Source organism: Odocoileus virginianus, chromosome 7, assembly GCF_023699985.2.
Source record: "Odocoileus virginianus isolate 20LAN1187 ecotype Illinois chromosome 7, Ovbor_1.2, whole genome shotgun sequence".
Taxonomy (NCBI): Eukaryota; Metazoa; Chordata; class Mammalia; order Artiodactyla; family Cervidae; genus Odocoileus; species Odocoileus virginianus.
This window is the reverse complement of record NC_069680.1, coordinates 51285725-51300956: the sequence shown is the minus strand read 5'-3', so window position 1 is coordinate 51300956 and position 15232 is coordinate 51285725. Positions and strand designations below refer to the sequence as shown.

The following is a 15232-nucleotide window of genomic DNA, read 5'->3' as shown; positions in this document are numbered from 1 at the left end:
GATAAAGACCATTACAGTATACTAACACATATATATGGAATTTAGAAAGATGGTAACGATAACCCTATATGCAAAACAGAAAAAGAGACTCAGATGTATAGAACCGACTTGTGGACTCTGGGAGAAGGCGAGGGTGGGATGTTTCAAGAGAACAGCATCGAAACATGTATATTATCTAGGGTGAAACAGATCACCAGCCCGGGTTGGATGCATGAGACAAGTGCTCGGGCCTGGTGCACTGGGAAGACCCAGAGGGATCAGGTGGAGAGGGAGGTAGGAAGGGGGACCGGGATGGGGAATACATGTAAATCCATGGCTAATTCATTTCAATGTATGACAAAAACTACTGAAATGATGTAATTAGCCTCCAACTAATAAAAATAAATGGAAAATAAATAAATAAATAAAGATTGCTGGGAGAAATATCAATAACCTCAGATATGCAGATGACACCACCTTTATGGCAGAAAGTGAAGAACTAAAGAGCTTCTTGAAGAAAGTGAAAGAGGAGAGTGAAAAAGTTAGCTTAAAACTCAACATTCAAAAAACTAATAATGGCATCTGGTCCCATAACTTCACAGCAAATAGATGGGGAAACAGTGGAAACAGTGTCAGACTTTATTTTTTTGGCCTCCAAAATCATTGAAGATGGTGACTGCAGCCATGAAATTAAAAGACGCTTGTTCCTTGGGAAAAAAGCTATGACCAACCTAGACAGCATATTAGAAAGCAGAGACATTACTTTGCCAGCCAAGGTCCATCTAGTCAAAGCTATGGTTTTTCCAGTAGTCATGTATGGATGTGAGATTTGGACTATAAAGAAAGCTGAGCAACAAAGAATTGATGCTTTTTGAACTGTGATATTGGAGAATACTCTTGACTTTTGCAAGGAGATCCAGCCAGTCCATCCTAAAGGAAATCAGTTCTGAATAATCATTGGAAGCACTGATGTTGAAGCTCCAATACTTAGGCCACCTGATGGGATGAGCATACTCATTAGAAAATACCCTGGTATTTGGAAAGATCGAAGGCAGAAGGAGAATGAAACAATAGAGGATGAGATGGCTGGATGGCATCCCCAATGCAATGCACATGAGTTTGAGCAAACTCTGAGAGATGGGAAGGACAGGGAAGCCTGGTGTGCTGCAGTCCATGGAGTCACATAGTGGGATATGACTAAGCGACTGAACAAGAAGAAGACAGTATCATTGCTCTCACTTATAAATTAAAGCATACTAGTGTTGTAAATGTTCAATAACAAGGAAACAGGCCAAGTGTGATACTCCTCTGTGTTTATGAATGAGTGTGGGTATGTGTGTGAGCTCAGTCATTCAGCCATGTCCAACTCTGACCACATGGACTATAGCCCACCAGGCTCCTCTATTCATGGGAATTTTCAGTCAAGAATACTGGCGTGAATTGCCATTTCCTCTGCCAGGGGACCTTTCCAACCCAGGGATTGAATCCACACCTCCTGCATTGGCAGCTAGATTCTTTACCAGTAAGCTACCTGGAAAGTCTCAAGTGTATATGAAGATGCACTTGTTTATTTCTTTATGCTAAAGCCTTTGACTGTGTGGATCACAATAAACTGTGGAAAATTCTGAAAGAGATGGGAATACCAGACCACCTGACCTGCCTCTTGAGAAACCTGTATGCAGGTCAGGAAGCAACAGTTAGAACTGGACATGGTACAACAGACTGGTTCCAAATAGGAAAAGCAGTAAGTCAAGGCTGTATATTGTCACCCTGATTATTTAACTTATATGCAGAGTACATCACGGGAAATGCTGGGCTGGAAGAAGCACAGCTGGAATCAGAGTTGCTGGGAGAAATATCAATAACCTCAGATATGCAGATAACACCACCGTTACGGCAGAAAGTGAAGAGGAACTAAAAAGCCTCTTGATAAAAGTGAAAGAGGAGAGTGAAAAAGTTGGCTTAAAGCTCAACATTCAGAAAACTAAAATCATGGCATCTGGTCCCATCACTTCATGGGAAATAGATGGGGAAACAATGGAAACAGTGTCAGACTTTATCTGGGAGGGCTCCAAAATCACTGCAGATGGTGATTGCAGCCATGAAATTAAAAGACACTTACTCCTTGGAAGGAAAGTTATGACCAATCTAGATAGCATATTAAAAAGCAGAGACATTACTTTGTCAACAAAGACTTGACCATAGTCTAGTCAAGGCTATGGTTTTTCCTGTGGTCATGTATGGATGTGAGAGTTGGGCTATAAAGAAAGCTGAGCACAGAAGAATTGATGCTTTTGAACTGTGGTGTTGGAGGAGACCCTTGAGAGTCCCTTGGACTGCAAGGAGATCCAACTAGTCCATCCTAAAGGAGATCAGTCCTGGGTGTTCATTGGAAGGACTGATGCTGAAGCTGAAACTTCAATACTTTGGCCACCTGATGGAAAGAGCTGACTCATTTGAAAAGACCTTGATTCTGGGCAAGATTGAGGGCAGGAGGAGAAGGGGATGACAGAGGATGAGATGGCTAGATGGCATCACTGACTCGATGGACATGAGTTTGAGTAAATTCCGGGAGTTGGTGATGGACAGGGAGGCCTGGTGTGCTGCGATTCACGGGGTCACAAAGAGTCGGACATGACTGAGTGACTGATCTGAACTGAACCAAACTGATATAGTTATGACCACAAGTGTGCATGTATATATTATATATATATATATATATATATATATATATATATACTTTTAGTAGATATGCTTACTATATATACAAAAGAGATATATAGTATTTTATATTTAGTTTTATTATTATATATCAGATTCCCAATTATCAAGAAACCATAGGACGAGCATTAAAATTCCCAACACCCTTTACTTGTGTTGGAATCTTTACCCTTAATTTCACGTAATCCCAAACCACAAACAGTGATAAAGTTAAGTCAATGATTATTTACTCACTGACTGATTGAGTGTTTAGGCTTTTGCTATGTGCTGTGACTAATATAAATACAAAATGGTATTAAGATGAGAAAATTTCAATTCACTTAATTTTCCTGTGTCACAGAAAAAGACTCCCATTATTTGTAGTTTGCAGTGGAATACCTTTCTGTCAGTGAGAGAGAAGCATAATTTGAGAGCCACTGTTAAACAGCTGAATTGTGTGGATTCTTAAGTGGAGAGGAGACAAAATTATGAAAGCAGCTTGTTTGGGGAACAACTGGGTGTGGATACTGTGAACGTTGGGTTGCTATAGAAAGAGAAAGTGACTGGTGGGTCAAGTACAGGTCAAGTTTTGTAGCGGAATCTTTAGGAGAGCAGAAGTCAGCAACAGGTAGGTTAACCCTGAGTCAGCATGTACATAAAAGGAACAGTCTATTTATCTGCTCATGACCATCATCATTCCTAAAAGCAATTATATTATTTACAAAAGTTATAAGGTCAACAATTTCTGGGGCAGAGATGAATGACAAAAATTGGGAACATTTGAGTTGTGTGTTCAAGGTGATAATTGAAGAAATTTGGCTTTGGGTCAGAGTATTGTTAACCAGGTAGATGGCAAGAGTGGGAGGAACAGAAATAGACAAGTAAAACCGGAGAGATTATTAATCTGGCTTTTACAAACTTAGGTAAGGAGGTTGGACCTAAATGTAAGAAGAAATAAGACTGGATGGCGAGAATGTGATAATTATCACTCCCATCTCTTCTGGCAAGAAAGAAGTCTGAAGCTGAAGCAATGTGATGGCTTAATCCAGAGTATTTGATATGCTTCCTGTTATGTGCTAAATCCCCAAGCCTGCTGAGACACTTACAGGGAAGACAGATAGATGTACCTGAAAGAAGTGGAGAAGAGGGATGAGAATAAGGGTATTCCTAGGACGAAGATAGATGGGAACTGGAAGAGGCTGAAAGCAAGGATACAGGTATGAATTGATTAGAGTATAAACCAAGGGGTCAGCAGTAAGTACAGAGTGGAAAGGAAAAGGAAATCTACATGAGAACCTGATATTAGCACTGAGATAGAACTCTATCATTCTAGAATTGGCAGATTCATGTCTATTCCCTCTTTTGCTTGCTTTCCACAGTATTGATTTGTATTCTTACTAGGGTCGTCCTAGAAGTAATCATTCTGCTGCTTTCTCTTCTGTCACTTTGTTCTCTTGTCCTGTTCTTGCCTAGGACCTTCTGTGACAATCTCAGAACTGCTGGCATTTTCGCATCAAAATATCCAAGTTACAGCATCTACATATCACAACTGCTAGGATTATAGTACAAAATGATAGTTTTCAAGATCCTAACAATAAATCAATTTCCTACAAGTCTTTAATGTGGTGACATTAAAACCAGTATAGCTTTGTTTTTATTGGTGGGAAGGAAATGTTTATGGCAGTGCATTTTCTTTATTCTACATCAATGTTGCTTCTTCCTGGGGTCCCACAGACTAAAGAAATAGAATTTGTTTCCATGTTTTTTCTATATATACATCATAGTTTGAATGAAACCAGAAAGTTCTCAAGCTAATTAAAAGAAAAACAGGTTATTTCATACTTAGAGTCATTCAGAAATCTAAATTGAAGATATTCTCCCATTCTTCCCCACCCCACTCTCTTGCTCTCTTTCTCATAATTTACTGGTGCCTTACAGTTTTCCAGACCCTCTGTGAGGTATAGAGGATATTTTACTGAAAAAAATACCTAATCTCTTCTCCCTTGGAATGTATAATATATTTAGGAAGAAAGAAAATTAAACAGATATTTACAACTCAATATAAGTGCTACCCAAGGACAAACAGAAGGTGTTAAGCTGGGAAGTCTAGGAATGGGAGATATCAAGACAGACTTCCCTGGAAAAAGGGCTGCTTAAGCTAAAGATAGTATATTGTCATTTAACAAAGTTGATGTGTTGGAAGAAAGAAAAGTCCAGAAGACTGTGCTGGGGTGAAAAAAGCATCATGTGTGATGTGTAAAAGTAAATTTATTCAAATAACTGAAAAAATTTCAAATAAAACCAGACTGTTGATCATAAATATTAGGGGAACTGGCAAGAAGTGACACAGAAAAGATATGCAAGGGCCAACATTATACCAGGAATGTGAGGATGGTTTGATCTCTGCAAGTGGATTAATGTAGTACACAATTTTTTAACAGAATAAAGGAGAAAGTTTAGTATGTTCATATCAACAGTTGCAGAAAAAGGAATTCATTAAGAGGATTCAAAAACTTCCTAGAAAACGGGGCTCAGAAAGACACTTTAATTTCATAATGAGTTTTTCCCAATAAATTTTCAAACAGCTTATTTAACACTAAAAGGTAAGAAATATCTCCTTTAAAGTCAGAAACGACGTACTTCCCATCACCACTTTTCGTTTACATTACAATGGCAGTTTTAGCCAAGTAAATAAAAACAGAAAGAAAATAGGATATAAGTAGAAGCCTTGCTTTGCTTAGGAAATTTCCTTTTCTGCTAATAAATAAATTATTGGATTATAAAGAGCTAATCTAACTTTTATACCAACAAAGACACTAATTAAAGCAAATATTTTTACCCACCAAACTCTCCAGTTGATAATATAACTGAAATGTAGCAATAGCTTTGTGTCAGTGAATTACTAACAAAATAAACTGTCCATGTTTGCCTTACATGGGTATCTTTTACTGTCCAAACTGTCTTCAATTTCCTTGCCAGTTGTATTTCAGTTGTCACTCGATGTGTGCATGCAGACTCTAAGGACTGTGGAAACATGCCCCATCAAGGTTATTTTCTTTTCATAATGGGCCCAGTATCTGCTTAAAAATTATGATAACCACAAGATTTTATTTTAATAGATTCTTTCAGGAATTTAAAAAAAAATTTTAGCTTTTTTAGTTGCCATAAAACCACAAAACATCCTAAATGATGGTTTTAACTATTAACTACTATCTTGAATAGGTAAATACCACAAAGGATATATTTCTCTGGGCATCACTGGCTTTTTCCCCTCTAATTAGATTTCTTCATCGTGTTAACTCTTTTGCTGGCATCTGTCATAGTAAGGTCAAACTTCATTGGAAACTCTGTAAATCTTAATGTCACAAGTACGCTACATTTTACATAACCAATGTCAGGATTATAAACATTACATTATGGAATCAAATATAGTATTATATAAAATCTATGGGCTTATGCATTTCAACTGCTTGCTATACTACTTATAAAATCTGTCGCCTAAGTAAGATTTACTTAATGTCCTTAAGGCTTAGTTTATCTGTGCAATGTGCATGGTAACACCAATTTTACAAGAATCTGGTGACGATTAAATGAGATAAGTATGGTCAAGTCCACAGTGACTGCTACTTGGGGCCGAGAAAATAACAGTCCCTTCCTTTTATTCTTTCTGCCTTTAATATCAAACAATAACTCATGCCATAACATCAAACCCTTAGCATGCTTTCCAACCTTCAAACTACTCATTGTCTTAAAGGGAATAGAGTATAATACCCTAAACTAGGGGCACAATTAGGAAGGGAAGCTCCAAAGATAAAATTTTAGAGATGTTAGAGAACATGTCTTTTTTTATTTTTATAATATCTTCTCAGAAGAACATATTGCTTGGAACTAGTGGAGTCTTCACAGAAATTTACTGAATAAGTGAATGAGTGAACAAAGATCAGGGATCTTGAATATCATCCAGTACATTCACCTTATTCACCTTATATATTTTAGTATAAGGTGAATATACATAAATAAATAATATAAAATTCACCACTTTAACGATGTTAAAGTGAAAACTTCAATAGCTTTTAGTATATTCACAGTGTTGTACAACCAACACCACTACTTAGTCCTAGGTCATTTTCATCACCACCAGACTCCACTCCCTGGACCCATTAAACAGTCACTTCTTATCCCTGTACCCCAGTCCTTGTCCATCTCTAATCTGCTTTTTGCCTCTATTAGCCACCTTTTTCTGCTGACTATAAAGAGTTTAAACCAGGAATGCATATTAACTTTACAATTTAAAAATTGATAAATATATTACATCGCACTAAAAAATAATAAAGAAAAACAATCATCAAAATATGCAGAAAGGATTGGATAAAATTCAGTATCCATTGCCAGTAAGAATTCGGCAAACCAGGAATAGGGAAACAGTAGCAGTGTTTCATGGATGGCTTTCCTGTGGTTAAGATGCCACTTCCTAGCCACCTTATTCTTTTTTATACTTATTCTTATAACTTCCAAGTTAAGATGCATTCCTAGCCACCTTATTTTTTTTAATTAATTTATTTTTTAATTGAGGGATATACTTTACAGAATTGTGTTGGTTTCTGCTAAACATCAACATGAATCAGTCATAGGTATACATATGTCCCCTCTGTCTTGAACCCCCCTCCCATCTTCTTCCCCACCCCACCCATCTAGGTTGTTAACAGTCTGAGTTTGAGTTCCCTGCGGCATACAGCAGTTCCCATTCTAGCCATCTGATTCTTAAATGAGGGAAGTTTGGGGCTAGAGACATCACATGACTTCCCAGCTTGCACAGTCAGTAACCTCAGAGCTGGGGATCAATTAGTTTCATTTCCTTTCTAGAGCATCATAGTGCACTGCTTCACATTTGAGCAGCTTCTACATTAAGAAGTGCCACTCACATTTGCTTTCTTTTTCAGGAATGTATATATAAGACAATACTTCATCCTGATTTCTCCCCTTAAGTGAGTGATTTAAGGAAGACTCTCCATTTTTCAAAATGTGTTGCAAGAGTAACACATTGTCTCAGGCACAATGTTAAGTGTATTACAAATATCTAACTCATCTCATTCTCACTATACCATTCAGGTATGACCTAAATCAAATCCCTTATGAATATACAGTGAAAGTGAGAAATAGATTGAAGGAAATAGATCTGATAGACAGAGAGCCTGATGAACTATGGATGGAGGTTCGTGACATTGTACAGGAGACAGGGATCAAGACAATCCCCATGGAAAAGAAATGCAAAAAGGCAAAATGGTTGTCTGAGGAGGCCTTACAAATAGCTGTGAAAAGAAGAGAAGCAAAAAGCAAAGGAGAAGATGAAAGATATTCCCATTTGAATGCAGAGTTCCAAAGAATAGCCAGGAGAGATAAGAAAGCCTTCCTTAGTGATCAATGCAAAGAAATAGAGGAAAAAAATAGAATGGGAAAGAGTAGAGATCTCTTCAAGAAAATTAGAGATACCAAGGGAACATTTCATGCAAAAATGGGCTCAACAAAGGACAGAAATGGTATGGACCTAACAGAAGCAGAAGATATTAAGAAGAGGTGGCAAGAATACACAGAAGAACTGTACAAAAAAAGATCTTCATGACCCAGATAGTCACGATGGTATGATCACTCACCTAGAGCCAGACATCCTGGAATGTGAAGTCAAGTGGGCCTTAGGAAGCATCACTATGAACAAAGCTAGTGGAGGTGATGGAATTCCAGTTGAGCTATTTCATATCCTGAAAGATGATGCTGTGCAAGTGCCGCACTCAGTATGCCAGAAAATTTGGAAAACTCAGCAGTGGCCACAGGACTGGAAAAGGTCAGTTTTCATCCCAATCCCAAAGAAAGGCAATGCCAAAGAATGCTCAAACTACCACACAATCGCACTCATCTCACATGCTAGTAAAGTAATGCTCAAATTTCTCCAATCCAGGCTTCAGCAATACGTGAACTGAGAACTTCCAGATGTTCAAGCTGGTTTTAGAAAAGGCAGAGGAACCAGAGATCAAATTGCCAACATCTGCTGGATCATGGAAAAAGCAAGAGAGTTCCAGAAAAACAGCTATTTCTGCTTTATTGACTACACCAAAGCCTTCGACTGTGTGGATCACAATAAACTGTGGAAAATTCTGAAGGAGATGGGAATACCAGACCATCTGACCTGCCTCTTGAGAAACCTGTGTGCAGGTCAGGAAGCAACAGTTAGAACTGGACATGGAAAAACAGACTGATTCCAAATAGGAAAAGGAGTTCGCCAAGGCTGTATATTGTCACCCTGCTCATTTAACTTATATGCAGAGTACATCATGAGAAACGCTGGGCTGGAAGAAGCACAAGCTGGAATCAAGATTGCCGGGAGAAATATCAATAACCTCAGATATGCAGATAACACCATCCTTATGGCAGAAAGTGAAGAGGAACTAAAAAGCCTCTTGATGAAAGTGAAAGAGGAAAGTGAAAAAGTTGGCTTAAAGCTCAACATTCAGAAAACTAAGATCATGGCATCTGGTCCCATCACCTCATGGGAAATAGATGGGGAGACAGTGGAAACAGTGTCAGGCTTTATATTTGGGGGCTCCAAAATCACTGCAGATGGTGATTGCATCCATGAAATTAAAAGACACTTTTATGACCAACCTAGACGGCATATTAAAAAGCAGAGACATTACTTTGCCAACAAAGGTCCATCTGGTCAAGGCTATGGTTTTTCCAGTGGTCATGTATGGATGTGAGAGTTGGACTGTGAAGAAAGCTGAGCACCGAAAAATTGATGCTTTTGAACTATGGTGTTGGAGAAGACTCTTAAGAGTTCCTTGGACTGCAAGGAGATCCAACCAGTCCATCCTGAAGGAGATCAGTCCTGGGTGTTCATTGGAAGGACTGATGCTGAAGCTGAAACTCCAGTACTTTGGCCACCTGATGGGAAGAGCTGACTCATTGGAAAAGACCCTGATGCTGGGAGGGATTGGGGGCAGGAGGAGAAGGGGACAACAGAGGATGAGATGGCTGGATGGCATCACTGACTCAATGGACATGAGTTTGAGTAAACTCCGGGAGTTCGTGATGGACAGGGAGGCCTGGCATGCTGCGATTCATGGGGTTGCAAAGAGTAGGACACGACTGAGCAACTGAACTGAACTGATACTTTTGAGATGGAGACAAATATCTCATTTTTCAGGTGAGGAAAAAGCAATACAAAGAATTTAAATGACTCATTCAGAATCAAAGTACTAATAAATTATAATTTCAATGCTGTTAACAGGATTTAATTTTTTCAAATGGGAGGATCTGGAAATTACACAGATTTAGGGAATGTGGAATCAGCAATTAATCATTGTTGTACACCGTAGTATTTCTCGTGGCTTGTAATGATTCAATTGCTTTTAATGGGAGAAGACTCTTTAATTGATTATTCATAAATTTGTGACAGGAGAATACAGGATATAATATTCGAGCTAAGGAAACTTTAAAACCAACTTACTGAGTTAATATTTTACAAGCAGTAAGTAAACTGTCAAAGTGAATAGTTTGATGAGTTTTGAAAAATGGTTCAGTTCAGTTCAGTCGCTCAGTCATGTCTGACTCTTTGCGACCCCATGAATCGCAGCACGCCAGCCCTACCTGTCCATTATCAACTCCCGGAGTCCACCCAAACTCATGTCCATTGAGTCAGTGATGCCATTAAACCAGCTCATCCTCTGTCATCCCCTTCTCCTCCTGCCCTCAATCTTGCCCAGCATCAGGGTCTTTTCAAATGAGTCAGCTCTTCCCATCAGGTGGCCAAAGTACTGGAGTTTCAACTTCAGCATCAGTCCTTCCAATGAACACCCAGGACTGATCTCCTTCAGGATGGACTGGTTGGATCTCCTTGCAGTCCAAGGGACTCTCAAGAGTCTTCTCCAACACCACAGTTCAAAAGCATCAGTTCTTCTGTGCTCAGCTTTCTTTATAGTCCAACTCTCACATCCATACATGACCACTGGAAAAACCATAGCCTTGACCGAATGGACCTTTGTCGATATAGTAATGTCTCTGCTTTTTAATATGCTATCATGTTTGGTCATAACTTTCCTTCCAAGGAGTAAGCATCTTTTAATTTCATGGCTGCAATCACCATCTGCAGTGATTTTGGAGCCCCCCAAAAAATAAAGTCAGCCACTGTTTCCCCATCTATTTACCATGAAGTGATGGGACTGGATGCCGTGATCTTAGTTTTCTGAATGTTGAGCTTTAAACCAGCTTTTTCAATCTCCCCTTTCACTTTCTTCAAGAGGCTCTTTAGTTCTTCACTTTCTGTCATAAGGGTGGTATTATCTGCATATCTGAGGTTATTGATATTTCTCCCGGCAATCTTGATTCCAGCTTGTGTTTCATTCACCCCAGTGTTTCTCATGAGGTACTCTGCATATAAGTTAAATAAGCAGGATGACAATATACAGTCTTGACATGCTCCTTTTCCTATTTGCAACCAGTCTGTTGTTCCTTGTCCAATTCTAACTATTGCTTCCTGACCTGCATACCGGTTTCTCAAGAGGCAGGTCAGGTGGTATTGTATTCCCATTTATTTCAGAATTTCCCACAGTTTACTGTGATCCACACAGTCAAAGTCTTTGGTATAGTCTATAAAGCGGAAATAGACGTTTTTCTGGAACTCTCTTGCTTTTTCCATGATCCAACAATGTTGGCAATTTGATCTCTGGTTCTCTGCCTTTTCTAAAACCAGCTTGAACATCTGGAAGTTCACGGTTCACATATCACTGAAGCCTGGCTTGCAGAATTTTGAGCATTGCTTTACTAGCATGTGAGATGAATACAATTGTGTGGCAGTTTGAACATTCTTTGGGATTGTAACGAAAACTGACCTTTTCCAGTCCTGTGGCCACTGCTGAGTTTTCCAAATTTGTTGGCATATTGAGTGCGGCACTTGCACAGCATCATCTTTCAGGATTTGAAATAGCTCAACTGGAATTCCATCACCTCCACTAGCTTTGTCCATAGTGATGCTTCCTAAGGCCCACTTGACTTCACATTCCAGGATGTCTGGCTCTAGGTGAGTGATCGCAGCATTGTGATTATCTGGGTCATGAAGATCTTTTTTTGTACAGTTCTGTGTATTCTTGCCACCTCTTAATATCTTCTGCTTCTGTTAGGTTCATACCATTTCTGTCCTTTGTTGAGCCCATTTTTGCATGAAATGTTCCCTTGGTATCTCTAATTTTCTTGAAGAGATCTCTACTCTTTCCCATTCTATTTTTTTCCTCTATTTCTTTGCATTGATCACTAAGGAAGGCTTTCTTATCTCTCCTGGCTATTCTTTGGAATCTGCACCCAACTGAATATATCTTTCCTTTTCTCCTTTGCTTTTCACTTCTCTTCTTTTCACAGCTATTTGTAAGGCCTCCTAAGATAGCCATTTTGCTTTTTTGCATTTCTTTTTCTTGGGGATGGTCTTGATCCCTGTCTTTTGTACAATGTCACGAACCTCCATCCATAGTTCATCAGGCACTCAGTCTACCAGATCCTGTTCCTTAAATCTATTTCTCACTTCCACCGTATAATCATAAGGGATTTTATTTAAGTCATACCTGAATGGTCTAGTGGTTTTCCCCACTTTCTTCAATTTAAGTCTGAATTTGGCAATAAGGAGCTCATGATCTGAGCCACAGTCAGCTCCCGTTCTTGTTTTGCTGACTGTATAGAGCTTCTCCATCTTTGGCTGCAAAGAATATAATGAATCTGATTTTGGTGTAGACCATCTGGTGATGTCCATGTGTAGAATCTTCTCTTGTGTTGTTGGAAGAGAGTGTTTGCTCTGACCAGTGGATTCTCTTGACAAAACTTGACAAATGGAACCACCAACAGAATCAAGGTAAGGAAGGCACTCCATCAGCCCTTTCTCAGAGGATCTCCCCACATCTGGCCTCCGACATTAGGTCTGTCTTCCTTCATTCAGTGTAAAGATTTGGAGATTCGGCCAGTTTTTCATGTTCCTTTAGCAGTCTGTTCCTCTGTTGCACTGTATGGTGACACCACAATATGTTTGTTTACCTATTAATAAATATCTGTTTTGTTTTTATGGACTATCTTCTACTTTGGAAATCACTGACATGGATCTTAGCTAATGATGGATTCTTAAGAATTCTTTTGGAGAAGTAGAAACCAGAGATGTCACATGTGCAAAAATTTTCTTGGTCATATGGTAGCTGAGACATGGAAGGGAAAAAAAAAGCTCTGAGCCCCTTCATGTTGACACTTCTTGAGCATTTTATGAACCCTACTTCATTAAATTCTTGAATGTTAGGAAGTCATTCTGAGGACCAAAGTCAAGAAGTATTTTGTGGCAAAGGGTGTGTGTGTGTGTGTATGCATGTACTGTATTAAATACAACAGAGAAGTAAAAGAAATCTTCACCTCTCTCAGGATGAATGGAGCAGATTTTTGTGACAGAATGTTAATCTAGCTTCAGTCTGTAGATTGATGGCAAGTGTTTTGTTGAATGTAATTAATAAATATGAAGGATTAGATGTTGAGGTTGATATCTATTGACCTTGTAATTCTACAGAACTTACAGGCAATAAAATGTCCCTGTATGTTGTACTGAATCTGTGTCTTGTTTTTACAATTATCTTTGTAACTGGTTTTACTCTGTTATCATTCCAGAGAGTTCCTCTTCCCTATTACAGCACTAATAAATTAGGGGTTCCATAAGTGCCTTTGTTCAGATTCATTTTCTTCTTTCTGTTAATGAACAGCCATCTGCAGCTGCTCCTCGGTCTTAATCCATCTGCATGGAGATGCCATTGTTACATACAGCATTCTATAAATATTGTTATGATGACAAGCTGACTGCAGATGGGGGGGATGATATTTTTATTATTATTATCTCTGATTAAGAGACAGGCCAGATTGACAACACAAGGGCTCTGAGGTCCCTTCTCTTCTGTAAATTGTCTGTTCACATAATTATATTTCTAGTAACAATATTACGGTATGCATTACAATCATCAGTGTGGTTGTTATTTGTTATTTTCTGAGTACCACTTCTGCATTCTGTAGCGTGTGAGGCACAGCATGTAGAAAGACAGCGTTCAGACTTGAAAGGATTAAATATTCATACTGTAAAAAGCAGTCTGATCAGTCTAAGAGAACTGAGCTGTTAAAGCATACATGGTGTCCTGTGCCATATTTATATGCCATGGACCACAGCAAAGTAGGTGTATTGCACCCTCCATATGTCAACCCTTCTCTTACACATAGAATTGATCTGAAGTTCCTAAGGTAAAGCAGCACATAAGAAGAGAAATGTTTTCATTTAAATTCAGAATATGGATGCTTTTTTTAATGAGACAGCTTGAGAGATGACAAGTTCACAATTAGTGGGAAGAACTTTCATTACCAATGACTTAGGTGATTTCTTTTCAGCAAAGTGGAAGAGAAAGAAATGATTCAGTTGGTTTGGGAGACAAAAAAATTCTACTTAGTGTGCACCTAATGTATGTTAGGTGCTGGGAACAGACTTGTGAACAATGTAGCAAGTTTTCTACCTGTAGTGAGGTTGTGCTCTAGTGGATCAAGTTAGACGTTGAACAAGCGATCAAAATTGTGATTATGCAAAAGTAAAAGGGGCTGTTGAGTGTGTAATTGGAGGGCCCAGGAGAAGGAAGGCATTCAAGCAGTTGACCTGTAGTAGGTTGGACGGTGACCCCCTACGTTCACCTCAATCCCCAGAACCTGTGAATGCTGCCTTGTTTAGAAAAAGGATTTTTTGGTACTTGCTTTTGCAGCACATATACTAAGCTGGAATGATACAGAGAAGATAAGCATGGCCCCTGTGCAAAGATGACACACAAATTTGTGAAGCGTTCCATTTTGTTGTTTTTTTTTTAACGCAAATATGCAGAATCTAGAAAATGGTACTGATTAATCTATTTGCAGGGAAGGGCTATAGATCCAGGCATAGAGAATGGACTTAACGACACAGCAGGGGAAGGAGAGAGTGGAATGAATTGAGAGAGTGGCATTGACATATACACATGACCATGTGTAAAATAGAGAGCTAGTGGGAAGCTGCTGTACAGTACAAGGAGCTCAGCTCTGTGCTCTGTGACAACCTAGAGGGGTGGGCTGGGTAGATGGAATGCAGGCTCAAGAGAGAGGGGAGATGTGTATATGTACACATATAGCTGATTCATTCCACTGTGAAGCAGAAACCAATACAACATTGCAAAGCAATTATCTTCAAATTTTTTTAAAAATGATTTAAAAAAAGGAAAGCAGTAGGATCCACTTTGGACAGTCAAGAAAAATAGAAAAAGGATATTTTAGAATATAATAGGAAGGAGATGTGGAGATCATTCTGGATTCTTGGTTGAGCTCTAAATCCAATAACAAGAGTGTTTTTAAGAAAAAGGCAATGATTTCCCTGGCAGTCCAGTGGTTAAGTCTTCACCTTCCAATGCAGAGAGTAGAGGTTTGATCCTTCATTGGGGAGCTAAAATCCCATACGCCTCATGGTCAAAAACCAAAAACATAA

The 15232-nt window shown here is 38.9% G+C and overlaps 1 non-coding gene across 1 annotated transcript; it reads left to right on the top strand.

Annotated features, from left to right (window-relative positions):
* The first annotated feature begins 14467 nt into the window (after positions 1–14467).
* LOC139036169 (U6 spliceosomal RNA) lies at positions 14468–14573 on the top strand. The gene has a single exon (XR_011488901.1). It is a non-coding gene; the product is annotated as a U6 spliceosomal RNA (small nuclear RNA).
* Positions 14574–15232: the final 659 nt, after the last annotated feature.